The sequence below is a fragment of the Mustela putorius genome, unplaced genomic scaffold (genome assembly GCF_011764305.1).
Source record: "Mustela putorius furo isolate JIRA1106 unplaced genomic scaffold, ASM1176430v1.1 tig00000835_pilon_pilon_pilon, whole genome shotgun sequence".
NCBI lineage: Eukaryota > Metazoa > Chordata > Mammalia > Carnivora > Mustelidae > Mustela > Mustela putorius.
Window position 1 is genome coordinate 4,536,715 of NW_025421492.1, and position 25,638 is coordinate 4,562,352.

Consider the following 25,638-nt stretch of genomic DNA (forward strand, 5'->3'; position numbering starts at 1 on the left):
CAGGAGCTCCACAAGCCTCCCTTCAGAACCTGGTGAGCAAGTATCAGTAGACATTTGCAATACGGCAGTCCACTTGTACCCCTGACAGGAAACGTCTGACCAAAGGTCATTCTCCATACTAATAATCTAAAACCGTAGAACGTTATGGGATCGCTGTCCCATTTGTAACTAACACAGAGAAAGCACACGATATTATATCATTTTCTTCCTGAGGGGTTATTGGTTTTCTGAAGGGCAGCCAGGGCCTTTCAACACCCACAAAATAAATGACAGAGTACCTCTGACACCATTCATCGGTTTGTCCCTTTGTCCTGGATGCATATCCACAAGGGAGCCGCTCCAGGAAACCCACCAGCACTCTCTGTAGATGTTGCCGTCAGCAAGGAGAGAATAAAAGATGCAAATATGAATGTCAAAACCCCCAGAAATAGGGCATTACCAGATTCCTTATGCTTCCTGACCAAAGGCTTCTGTCAAAAACTGAATTCAATACGGACAACGTATTCAAACAGGAAAGCATTTCCAGAAGCGACAGGTTATTATTATTTTTTTTAACCAGAGCCATTCTCGTGCAAATATCAGAATATCAGAGGTCTCCGTGGTTGAATGCCCACAATCACACCCAGAAGGATGTGGATTCTTTCTGTTTTTGTGTTTTGGGGTTTTGTTTTTTAAAGAAAAAAGGTTCTTGCTCGATATATGCATTGAACATGATCATGATAAAATTTTTTAGCAATACATGAAAGTTTAAATAAGTACAGTCACCTAAAATACCACCATCCTAAAAGAACCACCACTAATATTTGGGGAGCACACTCCACATATCTTTCTATAAACACACAGATGCACATACACACGCATACAAATGGAATTGTATCATATATGATGATTTTACCTGTATTGGCCCTTCTCTCTCCAAATTCAGAGGCTTATTTCTTAAACAAAAGACAGAACATTCTTTGCCAATGTTTTTCTAAGCCACTGTCTGTTTATGTTGTTTATGTGATATCTTTATTGTACAGCTTCTGGATTTCTTCTCTTCCTTATGCATTCTCAATTCCCAGTCTTCTAAATCAACTTTTAAGATGTGAGTTTTTTTTCATTTATTTTTTAAATTCACCTAAAATTTTGTTATTTTGGGGTATGAGGTAAGAGTCTAATTTTCTTTTCTTCTTGATAAATTTCCATTTGTGCTAGCAACATTTATTAAGGTAATATATATCCACTGAATTGAAACACTAAGCCTGTCCCATGTTAAGTTCCCCATACATCCAAGTCTTGTGTATGATTCTCTTTATGCTACTTGGGACTGTATATTACCTTTTGATATCAGGCATTATTTTTGCTCATTCTTAGATATTTGTCTTCTATAGGGAATTTTGATCTAATTTGAAATGTGGTTCTATTTAGGATTTAATTACCCATAACATGTAAATTGTAGAGGAATTTATTAATGATTTTCAGTAATTAAATATTCCCATCCATGGCAGTAATTGTGCTAATTGAAAAAAACATTTTTTAATCCTTCAAAAAACTGTATAATTATTTTTAATGTAGATCCCTTATCAAAGTCATGAATATTTCATAGCTTTAGTTGTTTTCCACATTTCTGTGTTTAGCTGGTCATTGCTAACGGTTAAGAAACTGTTGATTTTTATGTGTTAATCTTATACTCATCAAGTCAAGTCTTCTGGGTTTTCCTTTTATGAAGTCATATCTTCAAGCAAACGAAATGTTTTGCTTTTCTTTCCATCATTCAAGAAGTAGGAGTGATCCTGACACTCAGTCTAGGGTGTCTCCCTTCTGCCGGCAGCCAAGCTGCACTCAGACTCAGCTGAGACCTCCCTCTGGCTGAGGTCACCGTATAGCCCCATGGCCACCAAAGTCCACACCTTCACCCAGATCTGCAGGTACAAGGCAACCGAATTTCCCAGAATCTCCTGGGAATACCCATCACTACACACCCAGGCTGCTTGTTTTCCATCTCTGTCACATTCCACAGACAGAGCTCCTTTCTCATGCTCATGCTCCAGGAAGAGAGAGCGACAGAAGCGGCATCCTTCTAGGAGACTGGAACACAGGCCAGGTTCCAATTCTCCCGTTTATCAGTAAAACCTATTCCGTGACCAGTACCCTGGGACATTGTAGAAGTCACCTGGATCTCCTCCACGACAGGAGACAGCCCAGACAGGATCATTCTGCGAAGATGCTTTATTTTCCGATCTTCATAACAATTATTTAATTTTTCCCCTGTGAACTTTAGTAGAATCTGCAAAATAATTTAAGTGATTCTGTTTTCATTCATTTATTCATTTCCAATTATCCACTAAAAGATAAAAGAAACTCATCTCTGTTTAGAAATAACTCTATGATTTTCCATTTTAGTAATTGACAGTAATTTTTGAAAAGAAATTTCAACAGGTGATGGGGATGGAGTGCACCTGTGACGAGTGCCGCCAATGTTTGGAAGTGTTGAGTTACTGGACTGCACACCAGAGACTAATATAACACTGTATTCTCACTATACAGGACTGAAAATAAAATTTAAATACTGGAGTGAAAATAAAAATTTTTTTAAAATGGAAGATAAAAAGAAATTTCAATATATGGAAGTAGTTTCTATTTATTTATATTTTACTTTGTATTTTTATTTTATCAACACAACAAAAGTTAACAAGTATTTTTACTGTACTATATCAAATACTTTTAATGCCTCCAGACATGACCATACTGGTTTTTTCCTCCAATGAGGAAATGTAGTTTGATGTAGTATGTTGATACAGTTCCTGATACTGAATTTCCTTGCTTTCCTTAAATAGACCTGACTTGCTCAGTATATTTTTCTTTTCATTATCTTTGTTAACATTTTACTTGAAATGTTCATATCTCTACTCATAAGTGACATTGATCTATATTATTTTCTTCTTTACCACCTCTATACGTTTTGGTATTTAATTTTTAAAGGCTTCAAAAATGAGTTGTGATCTTCCCACCTTCACATATAATCTGGTTTAATGTAAGTGACTTGGAAAATATCTTTTCTTTAAGTGTCACCTAGAACTTGGATATGAAAACTATTAATCCTTGGGCTTTTTAAATAATAGATTTTAATCCTATCTCTAATGTCGATTTGAATTTCCTATGTCTTCATTCCAATTTCGGTAATTTATGGTTCACTATAAAATCATCATTTCCCTCTAGTTTCCAAATTTCCCATTTCCCTCTAGTTTCCAAATTTGAGGCCAAGGAATACACACAGTTATCTCATAATTGTCTTCATTTCTTCTATTTCTCCTTCTTCTTTCTAATTCTTGTATAATTTTTATCTTTTTCCTTAGAGGGCTTACATATTTACTGGGCTTTTCCAGAGATAAGATACTTTTCATTTATTTATCTTTTGAATAAAGATAAACTTTCACATATATTTTTACATATATTTCACATATATTTCAACTTTTAGCTTTGCTAATTCTGTTTTCCAACTTTCTTAACTTTGTTCTATTATAATTTTTCAAATGATCTGATAAATTCCTATGTTCTTGGTCCGTACTCTCATTAATCAAGGCACTGAGGACCAACTTTCTCTGATCCCATATATTTTTGCATGACACTTGATCCATTTATTCTTTCTTAGATTTCTCCATTGATCTCATATTAACACTGTGTTTCATATTTTTGTTATCAATTTATAATTTAATTTATTTTCAGAGAATGTGTACTGTAAAATATCTTGGTTATTTTGCTAAGGTGATCCTTGTGGTCAGGGCATGACCAGGTTTTTTTTTTCATATTTCACTAAATATAAAGAAGAAAGAAAACTATATTCTTAATCCAAAAATATACACTACATACTCAAATTTCTTTATTATGTTATTTAATTTTTTTCTGCCCTTATGAGCTGGGGTGTGTAAAGTCATGACACTTCTTTTTAATGAGTGGTTGTTTTGTGACTCTAAGACCTCACTCTTTTACCTCAAGTGCTTCCCAGTTTCACCTTGTCTAATACTGTTGTCATGCTCGATCTCCTTCTGTTTCCATTGTTGTCCAAGAGCTATTTTCTCATCCTTTTATTTTTAATTTTGGTTTTATACCTTCCATTGTATTCATTCTGCTTTCTGGTTTTCTCTTTTTCTTTTTCTTCTGTCCCTGTTTTGGTCAAGTAAACACTCATGTTCCTATTGATTATTATTTATGTAAAAGGTCCTCCTGTCCTCTGACATTTTCCCCTGGTGACCTCTCATGAAACTCACTATCAAACGCACATTTGTTTTGTGCTGTATGAAAGCCAGTCATCGGAGATGTGTCTCCACCAGAGTCGATCCTCGCTTCTTGTTCTGCCTCTGGGCCCGTGGCTGCATCACGGGAAATCTTTGGGGTATTTTTGCTTTCTTTTCCCCTAAACAAGAACCTTCACTTCCCACAGTGACTTCTAGGTTCTAATGCTTTTGTTTCTGAACTGTTAGATGTTTTTTGAAAAATCTTGAATGTAATTATTTATTTTTTAATTCAATTTTATTTTATTTTAAATTCCAGTGTAGTTACCACACAGAGTTATATTAGATCCAGGTGTACAATATGGTGATTCAACAATTCGTACATCACTCAGCACCCATCACAAGTGCTCGTCACCTGTTTCCCCCCTGCCCCCACCCACCTCCCCTCTGATGACTATCAGTGTGTTCTCTAGAGTTGAGCATCTGTTTCTCGGTTTGTCTCTCTCTCTCTTTTGTGATTTCCTTTGCTTGTAGATTTTTAATAGCTACTGCAGGATTGTGCTTACTGACTTCTGCTTCCTCCTCCTTTTAATTCACTCCCACATGAAGTACCTGTCGTGGTGCTTTGATTGTTTAGTTAGAGTCCGTTTTTGTGCATTGTCTACAGATGAGGTTTATGGATGTGACAATCTCTGAATCATGAATATTTGTAAATTTCACTCACCCTGGCCGGTGATGGGATCTGCTGCATAGAGGGATCCTGGAAGAGGAGCGTCTTCTTGGAGATCAATACATATTCTCTGACGAGCTTCCAGAGCTGCAGAAGAGCCATTTCTAAACTTTTCTTTTCCCTCATAGGTAACCTGGTCGTTCTTTCTTAGAGTATGAAAGCTTTTCTCTTTATTCCTGAGCATCAGACAGTAACTGGAATATGTTCATGTGTGTTGTGTCTATCAGCCTTGGATGAGCCTCGGGGACACATTTAACTCTGCAGACTCAAGTCCTACTTACCTCCAGGAAATATTCCACTATTATTCACCTAATATTCCCTTAGTTATGGCACTTCCTCCAGAAGGTCTTTTCACAATGGATGTTTTCTGTGTGTTACACTGCCAGGATCTGCCCTCTCCATTTCTCTTTATATTTTTGTTCTATGTTTTAAGATAGTCCCTCTTTAGCCTTCTCAGCACTGATTCTGTCCTCACCAGTATTTTCTCTTTAATATCACATGTTTAGTTCTGAAAGTCTTGTGTGCTGTAATAAATCTCCTTATGTGCGCTAATGGTTTTCATCATTTCATTTGTCATCAATTCTTCTTTGCCCTGTTTGTCACTTTGTTCTTACACACTCGGGACTCAGACAAAGCCGGTGAGAGACTTCAAGTGAGAGCAGTCACTCCGATAACAGAGTAAGTGCCTGTACGTGTGCATGGGCGAGTACACGCAGGTGTGTGCAGAAATTCAGGTCTTCCCCAGTCAGTTGGCAGAGTTCCAACAGGTAAGTTGAAGTCCCTTTTCCATGGTACCAGGAAGAAGCATCTCTCTCCCCTTGTCTCCTTAGTCTTTAGCCTAGAGAAGAATGAATGGAATAGACTTGGCCCACAGGCTCAGTAATTCTGCTTTCTAAACGTGTAGCAGAGGGGTGCCTTGGTGGCTCAGTTGGTTAGGCATCTGACTCTTGATTTTGACTTGGGTCATGATCTCAGGGTCTTAAGATCAAGCCCCACACCCAGGCTCCTAGCTCAGTGGGGAGTCAGCTTGAGATTCTCTCTCCCTTTGCCCCTCCCCTGGCTTTCTCTCTATCAAATAAATAAATAAATCTTTAAAAAAATTAAAAATGAAAGTTCAGCAGATCTCTTTAGGGATTCTTGGACATGGGGAAGTTCTAGCCATCTCCTGAGAAATTCACAGACCCTTAAAAGCTAAGACTCTTCCCCATGAGCCACCAAATTCCTACTCCAGTGATCTCTGCTTTTTAATCTCCTGACCCCAAAATGGGACTGCCTAGGCTCTGGCAAAGCCTGAGCCTCATTAACCTTTTGGGACACTCCTTCTGATAAACTGCACCACTATTTGACTTGGCAAAGGCGGTCAAGAGTGAATAGTTAGGAAAGGAGGGCATTAGAATACATTCAAACTGCCATCTTCCCAGAATCTTGACAGTGTATGTTTCTACAAGCACTGTTGTACAGTTAGAGACAGATTGGGAATTAGAACAAAAACAGAAAAGGTCCCAGAAAGGTAGTACATACAAGTTGAACTATAGGGAGAATATTATAAAAGGGAGGGTAAACATAAAGATAAAACCTGTATGATTTCCCCAGAGCAATTAGGGAAGAAACATTTAAAATTACATAAATAAATTCTAAAAACCTCTGTAGACTTTGCATTGTCCCATATGTTTAGGCTCCAGTAAGGAAGGTATTGTGAATATCTGAAATATGGCAGAGCTATTTCATAGAAACATACACACACACAAACACACACACACAGACACACACACACACACACACAACACACATCGAGACTCAAATCTGTCATGTATTTTATTCAGTGCTTTCAATATTACAGGTGGTTTTTAATTTAGACCCACAATGTCACTTAATTTCCTGAAAGTCTAAAATTGGGGTTATAATTGTTAGCAGAACACTTCTAAGTTATCTAACTTGCAAGAAGACAGAAAAATCAAGAATATTGTCTGAATGTTTGTTTTTGCTAAGAGACCTCATTTCACCCCTTAATTCCATTCATCATGTTTAAGTGCTTTTTTATGAGACAGAAGAGTCAACATTTACCTGGAGCTGACGAACTCCCTTTGATTTTAATCTGGAATTGAAAGAGAAGTCCCTTGTCATGAAGAATAATTGAAAAATTAATCAATTCAAGATTCATCATATTTTTTTTTAAGTTTGAGCTAATATTTTTCTTCATGTCTTGAAATAAAACCCTAAATATACCGGTTGCAAATGATATTTTATGACTTTTAATTAAAAATTCAACCCTAGAAGACAACAGCTTATAATAAAAGTGACCTGTCTCCATTCCCATTATTATTTTGATGAGAGCTGCCTTCAGCCCATAGGAATCAAATAGCCAGAAAGCTTTTTTCAGATGCTCATTTAAATTTTTAAAAACAGAGAACATTTTCATTGTTCACAATAAAACAGGGTTGTTTCTTGACCAGGAAAGAAATCCAAGGGCATTCGGCAGAAACCAGAGCAGAACAATGTGGCCCCTGAACATACCAGGCATCAGTAGAATCAGGCAGAGTAGGAGAAAGTGTGGTCAGCCAAGCAAGGAGCTGAGGAGGTCAAGCATACAATGTAACCAAAATATCAGTGGCTTGACCAGTGTGCTGGGAGTCCCGATCAAGGTGAAAGCAAAATGGCTTGCAACTAGGTTGAGCACTAATGCCCAAGAAGCAGCTGACCAGGCGGCCAATAGGATGAGCACCATGGACAGCTCCAATTTAGCTCCCCTTTCCAGCCTGCTCTCTTGACCTGACCACCAGCACCAAAGCCCGAGAATTCTTTCTGAGGCCTCTCAGGAGCAAGTACTGGTCCACAGTGAAATTGAAGGAATCACAATTATGGACAGCATATATGAAAGCACTTTTCCTGCTTTAAAATATGGTCTCTAGGACAAAGGGGTGCTTTCTTCTCACTCATCATGACCCAAGGCCTTTTTAATAGCATGCCTCTGTGTAAAGAACCAACAGACTACAGTGTATGAGAGGGACAAGAGCCTCAGGAAACCCACATGTCTGCACTGGGAGGTGTCAGGCCCTATTAACACCCCCATATCCTGATCTGCTGAAACGCCAAGGCCTTCCTTGCTTCATCTCATCAAAAGCAAGAGCCAGCCATGACTAAGCCTGGCAATATTTAGGATCCTGTGCCACTGGGGGTCCTGCCCTAAGCCCTTTATTATGTGTGGTGGTGTAAGCAGTCATCAGTTCCCAGATAGCACCATCCTACTGTGTCTGTACATGTTATTGTGTCGGTATAAATAACCCTTCCTCAGGCTCCCCCCCCATGTCTATCCCTGGCTGACTCTTACTGGTGTAGAAGCCACTTCCCTTAGGACATCTGTCTTGGTAGATGCCCCCTTTGTGTGTCCCTCATTGGAATATAGGGTAGCATGTATTAAATACAGTAGGTAATTGCTCTTCTAATGGTCAACTTGCCCCACTCGGCTGTAAAGTCATTGAAATGAAGAATTATACTTTCTTGTTCACTTGCTTTCCTCTGAGTACCTTCCATTGTACCTGGCTAATAAGTATTTACATTTTTTGAAGGAATGAGCTTTTTCTGTCTACCTTGAATACTCTTCCCTTCTAAGATAATCATAATATCATTATGTTTTATATCCTGTTAATAGTCTACAGGCAGAAAATGGCAATGAATTTGACTTCAAATTAGAGTTGAAGTGGAATTCTGGGGGTATGACTGTGGGAGATAAAGCACATTTGTTGCTGTGGTAGTTGGATGCCATCCTAATGAGGATTTCTCTCCCTACAGCACATTTAATTGCTGTCAAAGTTCACATGCTTCCTTCATATCACCTTGCCCCTCTGACTGTTCTCACAATGATCTTGGAGATACTATGTAACTTAGGCAAAGCCAAGAAAGTTCTGAAAAATCTCTCATGGATCTTTAGGAAGCATTGACTTTGGAAATGTGATGGTTTGTGTATGTAAGGGTTTTGTTTTTTTTTTAAATCAACTTTTCATTTCAGATTTATTGTGACATAAATTATTGTCCCAAATTGTATTTTATGTTACCTGAAGCACACTGTTAGATTAAACAGTTGAGCAAGATGCTCCATGATGTACAGTTGGCCCTTAGACAGGGTAGGGGTTAGGGCTGCCAACCACCGTGCAGTCAGAAATTTGTATATAACCTTTGACTTCCCAGAAACTTAACTACTAATAGCCTACTGTTGACCAGAAGCCTTATCAATAACATATACAGTGAATTAACACATATTTTTTATGTTATATGTATTATACATTGTGTTCTTATAATAAAGTAAGCTAGAAGAAAGCAATGTTAAGAAAATCACATAATACTAGACTGTATTTATAGAACATAATCCCCATATAAGTGGACCTGTGCAGGTCAAACTTGTGTTGTTCTAGGGTTAACCATCCCATATTATCTCATTCACCCAGGCACTTATTTCAATCATTAGCCCACTTTTAAGTGTAGATAGTACTAGTGAGAAGCTTTATAACACACATCACAAATCCCAGGACCATCTGTTCCTTCTCTCTTCAGTCTCAGTGCCACCCTCAGAGCCCAAGAAGCCCTCTGGGACATGTCCACACACAAGTATGCAACAGAGAAAACTGGGGCACCCAGGTGGCTCAGTCAGTTAAGCATCTGCCTTTGGCTCAGGTCATGATCCTGGGGTTCCAGGATCGAGCCCCGCATCAGGCTCCCTGCCCAGCGGGGGGTCTGCCTCTCCCTCTGCCTCGGTCCCTCCTCTCACCCCCTTTACTTTCTCTCAAATTAATAAATAAATAATAATTAAAAACACGCACACACACAGAGGAAACCAAGCGACACATTGTGGGTGCCGAATTCTGCTGGGACGTTTCTTTGAATCCCAAGTGGGGACGACTAGAAAAGCCAGACATTGAGACAAGGGAGGAGGACACATACCATGTGCAGGTAGCTGAGTCATGACAGGCTTCACGGAGAAGTATCCTCACCATACACACAAGTCCAAAACTAGATAAAACTAAATGGAGAGTAAATTTAAAATGATGCCTGTATACCCTTGATACTGAAGTTGATACATGCATGAATCAAAGCCCCTTCTTTTCCAAACTGTCTGAGGGAAAGAGCCTCAGTATTAGAATGGCTCTGCTGCCTGCAAAGAAGCAGCTTGTGAAACCAGTCCCCAGCCTTCCGAGGGCTTCTATAACACTTAGAGACTCATCAAGCAGCAACACCTAGGCTTGTCTGAACTCCTGATTTTTTTGCACTTTTCATAAAAAGATAATACATAATAACATGAGAACTTGGAGGCCAAATGCACCTTTAGTTGACCTATCCTTCTGGGGTGTCTCAGGGGAACATCGGGCTTGTGCCCTGTCCCCAGTGCTTCACTGCAAGTCCAGCCCTGCTTGCCATTCAAAGCCTGCCTGCCCTGGACCCAGAGCACTCCGAAACCAAGTCCACCGTACCATCCCATGAGCATCAGGGCTCCTCAAACGGAGCGCGCCTTCCACGCTTGGCCTTGGCCTCGCCTTTCAGCTTCACCTCCTCCTGGCTCTGTTTGCTCTCGGCTCCCCCCACATGGACCTCGCTCAGTCTGGGCGCTCCCACAGACTCAGAGGAGGCTGAGTCCAAACCATCCTGTTTCCTGGCTGAATTACTCTCTCATCAGACAGCCTGCCCTGCTCGTCCTAAATAGACCACACGGCCCTGCCACTGGTCTCACACAATCACGTGCTTTCTCTGTGCTCTTGTCACACTTGTGATTTTACTTCTGTGTTTACATGGCTCTTTGAATGCCTCACCTATTAAACAATAAACCTCCCGGGGACCGGGGACCATATTTTGCTGTTCACTGAATGCCCAACACGTAACATTGCCTGGAACATAGTAGATGCTCAGTGAATACTTCTTCGATTAAAAAAAAAAAAAAACAGAGGAACACAGAAAAGGAGGAAGACAGGGAGGGAGGGAAAGAGAAGAAGGGAAAGGATGCGGGATTTACAGAAAGTAAACCGGTGTGTGCCCGTATTCAATGGAACTGGAATTTCAGGTGAAACTGAGGAGTGCTGGAGGAAAGCCTCAATCTTCCAAGTCTGCTGTTGCCTACTCACTAGTCCCGGGGCTGATCAACCCTCTTAAAGGTCAGGGTACTGCCTCCGTGGAGGTTCTTTTAAAAAGGAAAAAGGAGCTACAATCCTGCCTCAATGTCCATGTCAAAAATGAGCAACAGAGTTGCCCACAGAGCCTCTGCAGTGGGTCCTCCTGCATTTCTGAGCAAGGAGGTGGGTGCCATTCGCAGCCCAGAAGCTCCACTCTAGGAAACAGATACTTCCAAGTGGGTCCTCAGAGGAAGTCCATCAGTTTTCAGCAAGACGCTCTTCCCGGTGGCTTCTCCCCAGTCCCCCTCCACCTTCGGTGTTGACCCTCCGTGCCTCAGTGATCAGTCTCCCAATCAGTGTCATTGACCACTCTCCCTGAGTGTCTAGCCGCCTCTGCAAACCAGGGCAGTGAGGGACACTGACTTAGCCTGCAGAATCCATTCCGTCCTCAGCAAACCATGGGAAAGGTGAGCACACACTCAGCTGTGCGACGTCACCCCGAGCAACTAGAGGGAAAGAAATTATTTGCGCACCAATCTCTTAGAGCAGTACCTGCCACCCAGTAAGTGCTCAGCACATGGACTTAGAAGGACTTCAGAAATTCCTTCTCTGAGAAACGTGTGGCCTTCTCGGAAGGACTCTGAATTCTCTCAGCTCGGGTGGAACACGGCCCAGGACGCGCCACGCAAACGAAGCTCCGGCTCTGCATTCTAGTCCTGCCTCCTTCCGAGGCGCTGACCACCACACAGACCCCAGCGGCCAGCCAGCGACTTCAGCTACTTCTGAGTCTCTGCCTGAGCTTGGAGACGGTGCACGCTCGGCTCCTGGGAGCCCCCACATGTGTGCCAGATGGGAAGGACCTACACTTTCTGGCGGGGTCTCCTTCTCAGAAGGACGGCGGGCCCACCCTCTGCGGGCAGATGTCCTGCCACTGTCTTTTCATCCTAGTACTCACAGTGGTTCCCACAGGACCTCAAATGACTGCACCAGGGAATAAAAAATATTAGGAGGGTTTCTGTCTCCCAGGTGTTTTCATTTAGTGTCCGCATGTTTACTAGGTACCAACTTCCTCAAGGCTTTCTGAGAGACTGACCCACTCAACTTCCAAGACCTAACAAATGCTGGGTTTCATCAATTTGAGCTAAAAAATAAAATAAAATAAAATAATAATAATAATAATAATAATGTCTCAAGCACGTCGCTGGCTTCTGTGGCTTCTCCACAGGTAGGACCCCCACCAGACTCTTACCTCCTGTGTCAAGCTGAAGACATGTGCAGTTGCCTAAACCGGTCGGCGCGGGTGAAGACTTTGTTTTTACTTGCCTCTAAACGTGAAGAAAGGGTGTAGATGCAAAGTTAGAAAAGCGAAGAAAAAAATCGAGGGGTTTTTATTTTGAAGTAACTAAAAAAGAAATTTATAAATGTTAAGATACTTTCAAAATAGCTCTTTTATCCTTGTGATCAAGTCTCTATAATCACCAGGAGAAATTATGGATTTAAATAGGTTTAGATTAGCCAATAAATGAGAAACTTTATTCCCAAATAATATCTCTCCACAAATAGAAATAAGATATCAAAGACCAATATTACATGGTATTAAAGTATTACATGTTGTACACATTCATTTGTATAAAATAGAAACTATTTGTAATGAGGGAGAAACGTTCCCTTAGAACATTTAGAAATGGGATGCCTGTGGGGCTCAGTGGGTTAAGCCTCTGCCTTCAGTTCAGGTCATGATCTCAGGTTCCTGGGATCGAGTCCCACATCGGCCTCTCTGCTCGGCAGGGAGCCTGCTTCTCCCTCTCTCTCTGCCTGACTCTGCCTACTTGTGATTTCTCTCTGTCAAATAAATAAATAAATAAATAAGAGAATATTTAGAAATGTTCCTTCCTATGGAAGAAAGATCTGAAGCAAATTACATTTTAAAGCTCAGTGTAAACAAAACAAAATGAAAACAGAGCAAGTTCCTACATAAACACAGACAGAAATGCCCAGGCCTGTGAAAGGATATTTACAATTACTTGTACTATGTAAAGCCACAGGTTAATTATTCAGAGTGTAAACAGAGGTAGTAGTGTACGTTGATACAAATCACATGTTACAGAGTTTGTTCTACTGCTAACTAGTGAGAGACTCATTCTTATACAGCCACAAGAGATTTGACACAGACACACACAAAACTGGGGGCGGGGGGCAGAGGACAGACGAGATATGTTTGGGAAGCACTCTGAAACAGGGAACAACAGTCAAAAAGTGAGACCAAAAAAAATGCACAAATACCATCCCAGAAAAGAGCAGTGAACAGAAAACCTGAGCAATGGATGGGGTCGGAGCCCAGCAGAAATAAAGCTGTGTGCTAGAAACTCAGAAGGTCAGGTTAAGAACTTTGTACTAAAAATGTTCCCCGGGCCGTTTATTCTCACCCACATAGTTTATCTACATCCATGCGAGTAATTAGATAATAACACTATGCACACTGCATAGGTAGATGGGAAGTCAACCGTTAAAAATCACAGGACAAGTTAGAGGGAAGTGCGTTTGAAACAGTGTCACTATAGAAAGCAGAAATGTTTATTCTAACATCTCCCCTGCAACCAGCAAAATGTGATATATAATCAATTTATAATTTATTGATATATAATCAAATTATGTATAATTGATATATATGATTGAATGATTATAACTGAACACAATCAATTATCAGAATTAACTGAGTGGAGGGTCTCTATCACACAAAAGTCAGTGAGTAATTCCACAGCTGCTTGCAAGATGGAATCCCTGGTCTTGGGGAGAGCTGCCAACACCACAGGGCTCCCTCTCGCCCGCGCCCGGTCTGGGAGGCACGGATCTCTCTTCGGAGACGCATGAAGAGAAACAGACAGAACTGAAGGGAGAACTAGACAGTTCACAGCAGCTACTGGAGACTTCAATACCCCAATATTGGATGGAATCATGGACAACGAGTAGAAAAACTAGGCAGATGACCAACAAGGAAACTGAAGCTTTGAACAGTCCTGTAAACCAGCCAGATGTGGCACATCTATACAGCACTTCACGCAGCTACCACTGACTCACTTTCTCCTCCAGCACACCTGGACCTTCTCCAGGGTAAACCACATATGAGGCCATAAAACAACCCCCCCTCGGGTTTAAAGGGTTGAAATTATATAAACAATGTCCTCTGACCACAGTAGAATATAATTAGAAATAAATCCGAAATTTTTGGGAAATTCACAAATACAAATACTTTAAACCCTCTTTTTGTGGCAATGGAAATATTCCAACTCCAATTGTGGTGATCGCTGCATAACTCTGCAAATACACTGAAAACCACTGAATTGTGGATGTTCAATGGGTGAGCTGCAGGCCATGCGAATGATCGCTCAAAAAGTTGTTGGAACATTTAGAAATGTTGTTGATCAAAAAAGTTTGTTGATTGGGGCGCCTGGGTGGCTCAGTGGGTTAAGCTGCTGCCTTCGGCTCGGGTCATGATCTCAGGGTCCTGGGATCGAGTCCCGCATCGGGCTCTCTGCTCAGCGGGGAGCCCGCTTCCTCCTCTCTCTCTGCCTGCCTCTCTGCCTACTTGTGATCTCTCTCTGTCAAATGAATAAATAAAATCTTAAAAAAAAAAAAAGTTTGTTGATCAAAAAAGAACATCTACTTTAGCACACACACACACGTAGAGTAATTTAGATAAATATGTGAAAGGAAAATATTTTTAAAAATTTTAAAAATTGATTTGCTCCAAAATATTCTTTTAGTTAGTGAGCTCCTTTGTACATTCAAAATCATTCTATTCACATAGTATTTCATAACGTTTCTGTGACTGATACGCTTGTTCTGAATGTTCCAAGGCGTTTTGTTAAGATTACAGAAATCTTAAAAAAAGATTCGTTCCCATCAGAGTTTATTTCATTTATCCCTTCCCTCATCCAAAAGCAGGATAAAAAAAAAAAAAAGCCACTAAACAGAACTGTGATTCAGAAGAAGAGCCCCAATAACTTGAAAAAATGAAGACACTGTCCTCAAGCACATCATGAAGATTTTTCTACATCTCAGAAACTCTTAATCTGTGAGTCAGTTATCATTTAGTTATGGTAGTAATAACACAGCAAATTAAAGCATCGTGTTTGCATTTTCTTCTATCAGTGTTTTTAAGATTATCATAAAATTTAAGCAGAAATCTCTGCACAAATAAAATCTAAACAGCAATGACTAATCTCCTCCCAAAAAGAGCTCAATACACACCAAGCTGTTTCCTTTAAAATACCAATGAGGACAGACAGAAAGCATATAACCATAGCAATAGAACAGCTGCCATTCATGGAATACCTTCTGCGGGCCAGGCTCGAAGCTCCCATTTCTCACTCATTATCTCATTTAACCTTCAGGGCAATATTACAAAGTCTGTATTACCAACAACCCTACTTCCCAGATGAAGGAACTGAAAGTCTGAGAAGTAACACAGTTTGACCAAGTCCAACACTTTGGTCAGGGTCAAAAGCAGGTCTTTCTGGAAGCCAGGCAGCCCATACTGATACAGCTGCACTGGTCAGTGAAATGTTGAAATTGTGTTGCACTGGTTGGTAAATAACCACTTCCCAAACTCTCTCCAATCCTCTACCTCCAGTTCCCCCTTCCCACTGCCCTGGCCACCCTGACACCTTTCCAGGCCCCCTCCGTCTTCCCACAACCCAGAACTGATGACTTGGCCCTTCCTACATGTATACCGTCTGACTGACTGCGCCCAAGCCCTGTCTTAATAGTTGTTCAATATTTAATATCCGCCCCACACCCCACTCCCACATCTTCAGCCTCCAGAGTCCATGCACCTGCACACTGTCCCTCTGGAAACCCCATTTCCAGAGGGACAGTGTGCATTTCCAGAAGAGAGTTGATGACTGAGCCAACCCTGATTTCAGTCCGTCAGCTTCCTTTGTGTGTGGTCTTCCTCACATGTCAGCAAGGCTGACTGCTGGCAGGGCAGGATCCCAGCGCCCCTTTCTGCACAACACGAACTCAATACTCCGCTCAGCACGGAGCAGGATCCGCCCTTCCCCGTGCACCTGCACAAGTGAGGAGACGAAGTAAAGTGAAGGCCTTGGCGAAACCACTTCCCACTAAAGTGTCCTCAACACCATTAGTATCAAAATTGTCATCACCAAACACTAACAAAGGCTCTTCACTTTTAACTAAACAATGGAATCGTTACTCATTCCTCCCCTAAAAATCGTATGAAACGGGTTAACTCTGCTCATTATGACAGGGAAAGGCCTGAATACTGGACCGGCTGCATGGCATTCCCAAGGCACATGGCAAACTAGAAGAAACTAATCTTGATGCGATTTTTTCGTCTGGAGATCCTGCTGCCTCTTTTCATTTGATCTGAAAAAGTTAAGTGAAGTTGTAGTTGCTTCAGATATTTCAGTTCAAGAAATATTTTGACTTAAAAAAAGACATTTTACTTGGTTAATTTAGTTATAATTAGTCGTCTGCCGTCTCCCTTGCTTTCCTCCTGGTTACAGTTTGTGTCGTAAGGAGGATGATGTACACAAAAACAATCTGTTAGAACAAACAAATTCAGTAAAGCTGCAGGATACAAAATCAACATAATACAAGAATTAGTTCCACCTTTTACACCAACAACATGTCTGAAAATGAAATCAAGAAAATGATCCCATTTCCAACCACATCCAAAAGAATAAAACACTTAGGAATAAGTTTAACCAAGGAGGTGGAAGATCTGTACACTGGGAAGTGCAAAACACCAATCAAGGAAATTGAAGACATAAAGAAATGGAAAGATACCATGTTCATAGATGGAAAGAATTAATATTGTTAATGTGTTAATATTGTTTAATTAATCAATTAATATTGTTAAAATGTCTGTACTACCCCAAGCAATCTACAGATCTACAGTGCAATGCTTACAAAAACTCCAATGGCATTTTTTTATAGAAATAGAAAAAATAATTCTAAAATTCTTATGGAACTACAAAAGACCCTGAACAGTCAAAGCAATCTTGGGAAAGAAGAAGAGAGTTGAAGGCATCATAGTCTTAATTTAAAATTATTTTGCAAAGCTATAGTAATCAAAACAGTTTGGTAATGACATATCAACAGGCCCAATGGACAAATGGGACAGAACCGAGAACCCAAATAAAACCCTGCACATACAGTCAACAAATATTTGACATGGGATCCGAGAATACTCAGTGGAGAAAGGATAATCTCTTCCACAAGTGGTGTTGTAAAAACTGGATATTCACATAGAAAAGAATGAAAACGGACCTTTATCTTACACCAAACACAAAAGTAAACACAAAATGGAATAAAGACTTATACATGAGAAACTGTATCTGTACCTCCTAGAAAAAAACATAGGGAGGAAACTTTTGACCTTGGCCTTGGCAACAATTTTTTGTGTATGGCACTAAAAACTCAGCCGACAAAAGCAAAAATAAACAAGTGGGACTCATTAAACTAAAAACCTTCCATACAGAAAAAGAAAAAATAAATGAAAGAACAATCTACAAATTGGGAGAAAATATTTGCAAATCATGTGTCTGATAAGGGATTAATATCCAAAATATATAACAAACTCGTACAACTATACAGCAGGGAAAAAAAAGATTAAAAGGAGGGCAGAGAACCCTCATAGACATTTTTCCAAAGAAGATATATGAGTGACCAACAGGTACATGAGAAGATACTCTACAGCACTGTTCCTCAGGGATATGCAAATGCAAAACCACAATGAAGCATCACCTCACATCTGTTAGGTTGTCTATTACCCAAAAAAAATGAAACATCAGTGTTGGCAAAGATGTGGAGAGAAAGAAACCCTTGTACTATGTTGATGAGAATATAAATTAGTACAGCCATTATGGAAAACAGTATGAATTTCAAGAAATTAAAAATAGAAATATTATATGAGCCAGAAATCTCTCTTTTGAGTATATAACCAAAGGAAGTGAAATTGGAACCTGGGAGAGATGATAATTGGTGCTCTCACGTTCACTGCCGCATTATTCACAGTAGCCAAGATACGTAAACAACCTAAATGTCAAAGAATAAATGGAAAAAGAAAATGTGTTCTATACATACAATGGCATATTTTTCATCTTAAAAAAGGTCCTGCCATTTCCAAGCACATGGATGAACTTGGGAGGTCATTTGCTAAGTGAAATAAGCCAGGCACAGAAAGAAAAAACCGTGGATGGTCTCACTTATCTGGAGAGTCTAAAAAAGGAAAATACATAGTCACAGAGAGCAGAAGAGCAGTTACCAGGAGTGGGAGGTGGGGTAAATCAGAAGATGTTGGTAGAGTGTAAAAAGCTAGTTACATAGGAGGATTAAGTCTAGAGATCTAATGTAATGTGCAGCACGACAACCATAGTTAGAGGTAATAATATAATCACAATTAATAATGATAATACTGTTAATATGGAATACTGGAAATTTGCTAAAAGAGTAGATTTCAGCTGTTCTCACTAGACATACACACAACGGTAGCTATGTGAAAAGATAATGTCAGGTAGCTTATCTGTAGTGGTTTTTTCATTATGTATATGTAGGTGATATCACACTGTATACCTTAGATATATACCGTCTCTATTTAAAAAATAAAATGAAATAAAAAGGAGGATGTACAGTAAATACAGCAGAGAATCAAGGTTAAAAATAAAGGAGACTGGAAAAATCTTTCTCACACACGCGCACGCACACACGCCTAAACTATGTTTCATAGCCATTACAAGTATATACTTACTCTGGGTGGTTTGATATGACTCTATAACAATACGGTGTGTTACATGAGGCACATGGGTTATTTCCACTGTACAGCAGAGGATGCTGAGGCTGAAAAGGGCAGTGACTTGCTTCACAACACTCCACCCAGCACTATGAAGCCACCACCAGTGTCCCCATGAGGGCTGTTGGAAGGGAAAGAGGGACGCTACAGCCAAGATCTCCAAGAGCCCCTTGTCCTTTCCAATCTGCTGCCACTTGTAACTGTCCCATAAAGGTCTTTGCTAGGATGGACTCAGGTTTCCAGAACTTTCCGTGCAGAGTTCTCCCCATTATGCTACAGGATCCTCCAGGATGCCCTCCCTTTCTTCTCTGGAGTTTAAATTCTAAACCACCATGAGTGACTGTTTCAGACTTCATCCTAACTGCACCAAGAATCAGAGTTATTTCAGTGTTGGCGTTGAGCATTTCTTCCCATTGTCGGGACCCACAATCTCTCCCAGCACGTTATTCCATTCACCAGAGCTTTAGGTCTCCCCTCCCGGATAACACGACAGAACCAGAGCCTGCCTGGGACGTCACTGCCTCACACCAACTCACTGGGGAGGCAGCAATCCAGCAGATCCGTGAGACGGGTGTGGGGGCTGTGTCCAGGATCACAAAGGCTGGGTGCTTGGTTTGATTTTACTCAGCAGCAGTGCAAAGGGAGACCAGTTGTCAACCTTTGTCTTTGATCGCCAAAAAAGCATTTGAAGATTAATTTAAACATCAAAGGTAGATCATATGAATAGAATGCCTCCCCATTCCTGCCAACTATTATGATTTTTTAAACCCTGAATCAGTATTTCAACTGAATTCACATCTACGATTAACTGGCCTGCCCTTCCTCAAATTCTTTAAATCTTCGTTAGAAAACTCTAAGCTGTTTAAACCTTTAAATCAAAACAGGGTTGACTTTTAAATATGTGAAGCTAAAGTAAGCTCTGAAGAATTTAGAAAAACCTCTGGTAGCACATAGCTTTGGCTTAGTTTTCATTGGATTGTCCAAATTTTTCATTAAATTATCAACTTGCTTTTTCTCCAGAGTCTTAGTAATACATTTCCTGGATAAAAGCCTAAACCTTAAATTCAGATTTATTGAGGCTTATGTATAGCTTTCCCAACAAACACACACGCATGAGCGCGCGCACACACACACCCACACACACTATACCAAAGTCATGTTAAATTCTTAGCCATGGTTTTAATTTAAATGCTCTACCATACTTGTGTATACCTTTAATATTCTTTTTTAAAAAGATTTTATTTATTTATTTGAGAGAGAAAGAACATAAGCATTCACGAGGGGCAGAGAGAGAGGGAGAAGCAGACTCCCCACTGAGCAGGGAGTTGAGATACAGGGCTCCATCCCAGGACCCCGGAATCACAACCTGAGCCAAAAGCAGACACTTAACCAACTGAGCCAACCAGGTGCCCCCACATTTAATATTCTTAAACATATTATATAATTGTGCACACATTCAAGTATGGGCAATAAATACTATTTTAACTTTAGTTTCAGTCATCTTGGTCAAAATAAGGTTATGCAATCATTTCTAAAAATTTTATATCTCTTTCCTCAGATAATCTCTTTGGGATAACTAGATTATTCAATCGTGTATTTTAATCTTCTTTTCTCCCTCGACATCTGGATTAAAGTCTCTTTAATAACAAAAATTATTCTGTTGTTCTCTTCTCAAAACAGAACTGCAGTAAGCCTCTCTCTATATCCAAATGCCTAACATAGGGCCTGGCGGGGAGTACATGTTCAGTAAGTGAGTGTTTGTAAAAAAAAAAAAATAAACAATTTTAAAGGACTGGTTTTTTGTTTGTTGTTTTTTTTTTTTTTTTTGAAGAAACTAAGAATCTCTTTCAACCCAAACTATATGATGAAAGAACTTCAAATCACTTTTCTGATGCATATGTATGAAATTACATGTTTAACAGAAAACATTTAGCTATAAAACACATGCCATCTCCTCTAGCTTATGTATCTGGTACATATCAATGATAAGAAAATATTTGAGTCATGGCTATGTTGCCTCAAGCTTCAGCATTTTCAAACACCCATCAAGAAAAACTAGTAAGTGGAGACGGGAAATCTGGGAGAACGTGGAAAGCACCGAGTTGGTAGGGTGAGCGCGAGGTGGTTGGAAGGAGATTGTATTTTCTGAAAGGAAAATATAATGCCCAGGAAAGACAGCAGCCCTGATGCTGCTGCAGAAGTATTTTCCACAGTCGTGGTTTATTGTCGATTATGGCATGAAATTGCTGGTTCTCAGTGAAGGTCTGGCGTATTCATTTAACGTGTGATTGGCCAATTATCGCCCTCTCCATTCATTACATTGAGCTTGGATCCTGTAGGGAGATAAGCAGCCCTTCGTTTCACTCTTGAATGATTTCTTTGGTCATCCAAAAGAAGGATGGTGTGCTCTCTGGAAAGAGACAGCAGCTAGTGTCTCAAGGAGGCAGGCTGAGTGGACACAGCGATGTCCCCGCACTGCACATCCCTCCCCAGGCCCAGGCCAGTCTCCTGGCTCCATCCCATGCCCTCCCTCCCCAGGGCCAGGAGACAAGGCACAGTGAAGGCTGTCCCGCAAACCCCCGGATTCCAGTGGCAGCCACCGCTCTCAGAGCAAGTGAAGGCTGTCCCGCAAACCCCCGGATTCCAGTGGCAGCCACCACTCTCAGAGCCACGAAGCTTGCAGGCAGCAGCCAGACAGGCCCAGAGCTGCACAAGTGGGCCATCACCGGCTTTCTCCTCACTGGGCGCTGCGATGCAGAGTCCGGAGCATAGTCTCCGTGGCCGGGGCCGGGTGAAGGCCTTCGCACAGCACCTGGCATGAAATGCACGCTCAGCGAGTGACATTTATTACTGGGCCTTGTGTTCCTGATGTAAGAAAAACAACGTGTTTCCCTCCCAGAAAGAAGAGGGATGAAAAACACAGGCAGCCGGCGTGAGAAGGAAGGTCTCGGGGTCCCTGGAGTCTTGGAGAAGCGGTGAAGGCGAGACGTGGGGAATCAGGCCGACCGTCCGCGGGCGCTGCGGCTGCTGATTCTCAAGAATCTGAAGCCACTGCCAAGGGCCACGTTCGCCAGCTGTGGGCTCCGGGGTCTGCAGGGCTCCCCAGGCAGGGCTCCTTGCAGAGGCACGTGCTTCCCCCCATGCTCCCGACAACCCCCCGCCCCAGGGCTGAGCTGCTTCCCGACCCCCAGGGAGCCCTTCCCTCTATGGGCCTGGCCTGGGCTCCTTTGTGCGGCTTCTCCCTCCCTACAAGAGTCTTCCCGAAGCGCACTCCGGCTTCAGGAGTCGCTCCTCTCCAGAGTTCCTTGGTGCAGTGGTTTGAAAACAGCCCCTTGGAGATTTGGAATAGATTGGAAGGATCTTAAAAAGCTCCGCAATAAAGGAACGTGTTTTACTTTGTTCAACGGACCGTGTTCCAAGTGTCTCTAAGCACAGAGCTGTTTTAAATCCTAATACCCATTAACATCCCGCAAAACTCCATTTTGTAAATATCTTCGGAGCTGCGGATGGAACATAGCAGGGCCTTCGGATGGGAAAAGACTGTCCTTATGTCGCTCACCCCTAATGCAAATTTAGCATCTCCTGGATTATTCGAGCGGAAAACCCACCAAAGTGAGGTCACTAGCATTGCTTCACTTTATATACAATTGTTGCGAATGTCATTCATCAGGGCTTCTAAATCATCCTGGTCATTGATGCACATGAGACGTCATTTCGTTCATTTATAAAGCACCTGTGTTAGGAGATCACAAATTTCTTCTTTCTGAGTAGGTAACTGCACTTTTATATTATTTGTTTCCTTTGTAAATGTAGGGTTTTGTGCATTTAGAAACGTTATTCTAAGAAGGGGTCCATGGAGTTCACTAGATGGCCAGAGATCCAGGAACAGAAAGGGTGAAAATGGTCTGTTCTGCTTTGCCTTCGTGCAGGCTGGCTGGGCAGGCCTGCATGACCACGAGCTACTATTTTCTTTTTCTTTTTCTTTTTTTTAAGACTTTATTTATTTATTTGAGAAAGAGAGAGAGCATGAGAGGAGAGGTCAGAGGGAGACACAGACTCCCCATGGAGCTGGGACCCTGAAGCGGGACCTGACCCCAGAACTCCAGAATCATGACCTGAGCCAAAGGCAGTAGCCCAACCAACTGAGCCACCCAGAGGTATTATTTTCTTAAGGGTCTAAGGCTCTATCAAAAGCTGCCTATGGGCTCTCTGCTTAGCGGGGAGCCTGCTTCCTCCTCTCTCTGCCTGCCTCTCTGCCTACTTGTGATCTCTGCCTGTCAAATAAATAAATAAAATCTTTAAACACACACACACACACAGTTATTACACCGAATATGACCACTGGAAGCAGAAAGGTTCAGGATTCTCAGATTTCTCAGTTTCCAGGAGATTTTAATGTGCGGCCAGAAATCACAGCCTCAACTTACTATTTGCTCAACCCACCAACCACAATCAAGATTCTCAAGAGGCACCATGAGGGCCAGGAAGCCACACAAGCCAACCAGCCTGTAGTTAAGGACTTTGCATTTAATCCAGCGATCCGTTAGCAGTATCTAATGAGCTGTCTTTACTAGTAGGGGTGTCCAAAGTAACTTCACCCTCTTCACCCACCTGCTCACACTTGATTCCAAGAGCCTACTACTGGTCATGCTGAACCCAGCCCAGTGTGCCCTGTGAGCAACATTTCCATCCTGCGTGACATCTGCTGATGGAGGAAAAATCCTCCTGTAAGGTCCTTGGGAGAGGAGTCCGGAGTCCAGAGATCCAAAGGGCAGATTTCCACTTTAACTGTGGACCTCGGGACATATGGTCACCCAACTTCACAGAGCCTGTTTCTCCATTTACAAAATAGAAATGATGACACCAACCACGCTGGAGGGTTAGGACTGAATAAGCACTTTGTGAGAGGTATTTTTTCTAGAAGCACTTCCTCCTCTATTTTGTGTCATTATAATTGAAGCCAATTTCAATGTAGATTATATTTGCTAAAAATTGGAAATACCTCAACCTAAAAGCTTACAGTTACATGCATCAGGAACCAGGCACACCAGCGTCCAGGGAAAAGAACCGAGATGCGGAGGTCTGAGCTCCCACAGCCAGGAAATTTCCCTTTGCTCAGTACCTTTTCTAAGACAGTTCAAAGAGGACTTGCGTCTTGAGTCACTTATGCGTTATTTCAGTAGGTCATCACCTATACCTAAACTGTAACGTGATGTGGTTTCACAACACAATTATGCAAGATAGGAGGGGAAAAAAAATCACATTCCAAAAACCGTAATTCCATACTTACTACCATATTTACATGCCATTTTCCCCTATTACATTCATTTAGTGACTTAGAGCAAAATAATTCCCTTAACAAATAGTCCTTTTTCTCTAACTACATCTCTATGTAATGAGGATAGAATAAAATTAAAAGTTCTCTTCCAATTTATTCTATTATTATCAAACCTTAATTGAGAAAGATAAATTTGCATATTTTAGAAGGTTTTTAAATGAATTAGCTAATGATAAAGTACTTTTGAATTTAAAAACTAAATATTAATAGGGAGAAGAAAGCATGTTACCAATTCTCCGCACCCTACTGTTACCTTGATAGAAGGGAGTGAAATGAAAGACTGTCATGAGGACCGCCCGTCAGGAACAAGAGTAATGGCGGCTTCACAGCAGATACCTACGCTCCCACGCTCTTCACTTGTGGAAATTATGCTTATGACTCAGAGCAGTGATGTGTATATGGTAAGTAATCAATTATCGAACTATTTTCCCTTTAAAAAGAATTTTGTTCCAGTTATCTCTTGCTGTGTTCAAACTATCCCAGAACTCAGGTCATGGTTTGGGTTTGGGAATTCAGGAAGGTTCATCTAGGCAGTTCATCTCTGACCCATTTGGTCTGAGGCAGAGGGACTGGAGGGAGGACCCATTTCCAAGACTACCCTAGGGTTCCTCAACGTGTGCATGAGATCTCTCCTCTGTCCGTCTGTCTCTCTCCTCTCTCTGTCACTCTGTCTCAATCTCTGTCTCTTTCTCCATCTCTCTGTCTCTCTCTCTCTCTCTCTCTCACACACACACACACACACACACACATGCACACCTTCCAGAGCCTCTCCACCTCTCCACATGCCTCCAGATTTCACAGCATGGCAGCCTCAGGCCAATCAGGTTTCTTCCAAGGTGGTCAAGAGCTCCAAGCTCAAGTTGTTCCCTTGGGCCTCAGCTCAGAAGCTGGCAGGACATCTCTTCTGCAGTATACTTCTGGCTACAGTGATCACAGACTTAAGGGAACAACAGACCCTCTTGTGTCTCAAATGGCAGAGTCAAAAAATGTGTGGCCATATGTAATCTACCAGAAGTCTTTCAGGCGGTAGTTCCCAATCAAAGCAAATTTGTCCCTTCAGGGCTAGTTAGTGATGTCTGGAGACATTTTGGTTATCACAACCAGGGAGGCAGGTGCTCCTGGCACTTAGTGGACAGAGGCTGAGAACGTCATTAAATACCCTGCAGCTCAGAGTGTAAGGGCCTATTTAGCCAGAGCAGTTCCATCCTGACCGTGCCACCCTCCCCCCCCCCCCGACCCCACCTCAGGGAACTTACTTAAAAACAAGTCCTAGAAACCAGTCCCAGATAACAAAGCCCAAATACAAGGATGGGTCAGACCAGGTGGAGGTATCCAATCTGCGGGGACACATACTCTCTCCCTAGCTACCAAGGAGTATGGGCTTCACCCTTTGGGTACCCTTTGGGCAATTCTGACCAAGGTGATTGGCTAGTTCAAATAGCTAC

The 25,638-nt window shown here is 41.5% G+C and overlaps 1 protein-coding gene across 3 annotated transcripts in view; it reads right to left on the reverse strand.

Annotated features, from left to right (window-relative positions):
- Nucleotides 1-278: 278 nt before the first annotated feature.
- Nucleotides 279-25,638, reverse strand: part of FBXO15 (F-box protein 15) — a 173,930-nt gene continuing 148,570 nt past the window's right edge. For all 3 annotated transcript variants that reach the window (XR_001178345.2, XR_006608182.1, XR_006608180.1), the window contains 6 exons: nucleotides 12,289-12,364; nucleotides 9,880-9,958; nucleotides 7,009-7,039; nucleotides 4,939-5,782; nucleotides 2,156-2,269; nucleotides 279-361 (listed from right to left, as the gene is read on the reverse strand). The gene's annotated coding sequence lies outside the window, so the exon portion shown is untranslated. The remainder of the gene's footprint in view (nucleotides 362-2,155; nucleotides 2,270-4,938; nucleotides 5,783-7,008; nucleotides 7,040-9,879; nucleotides 9,959-12,288; nucleotides 12,365-25,638) is intronic.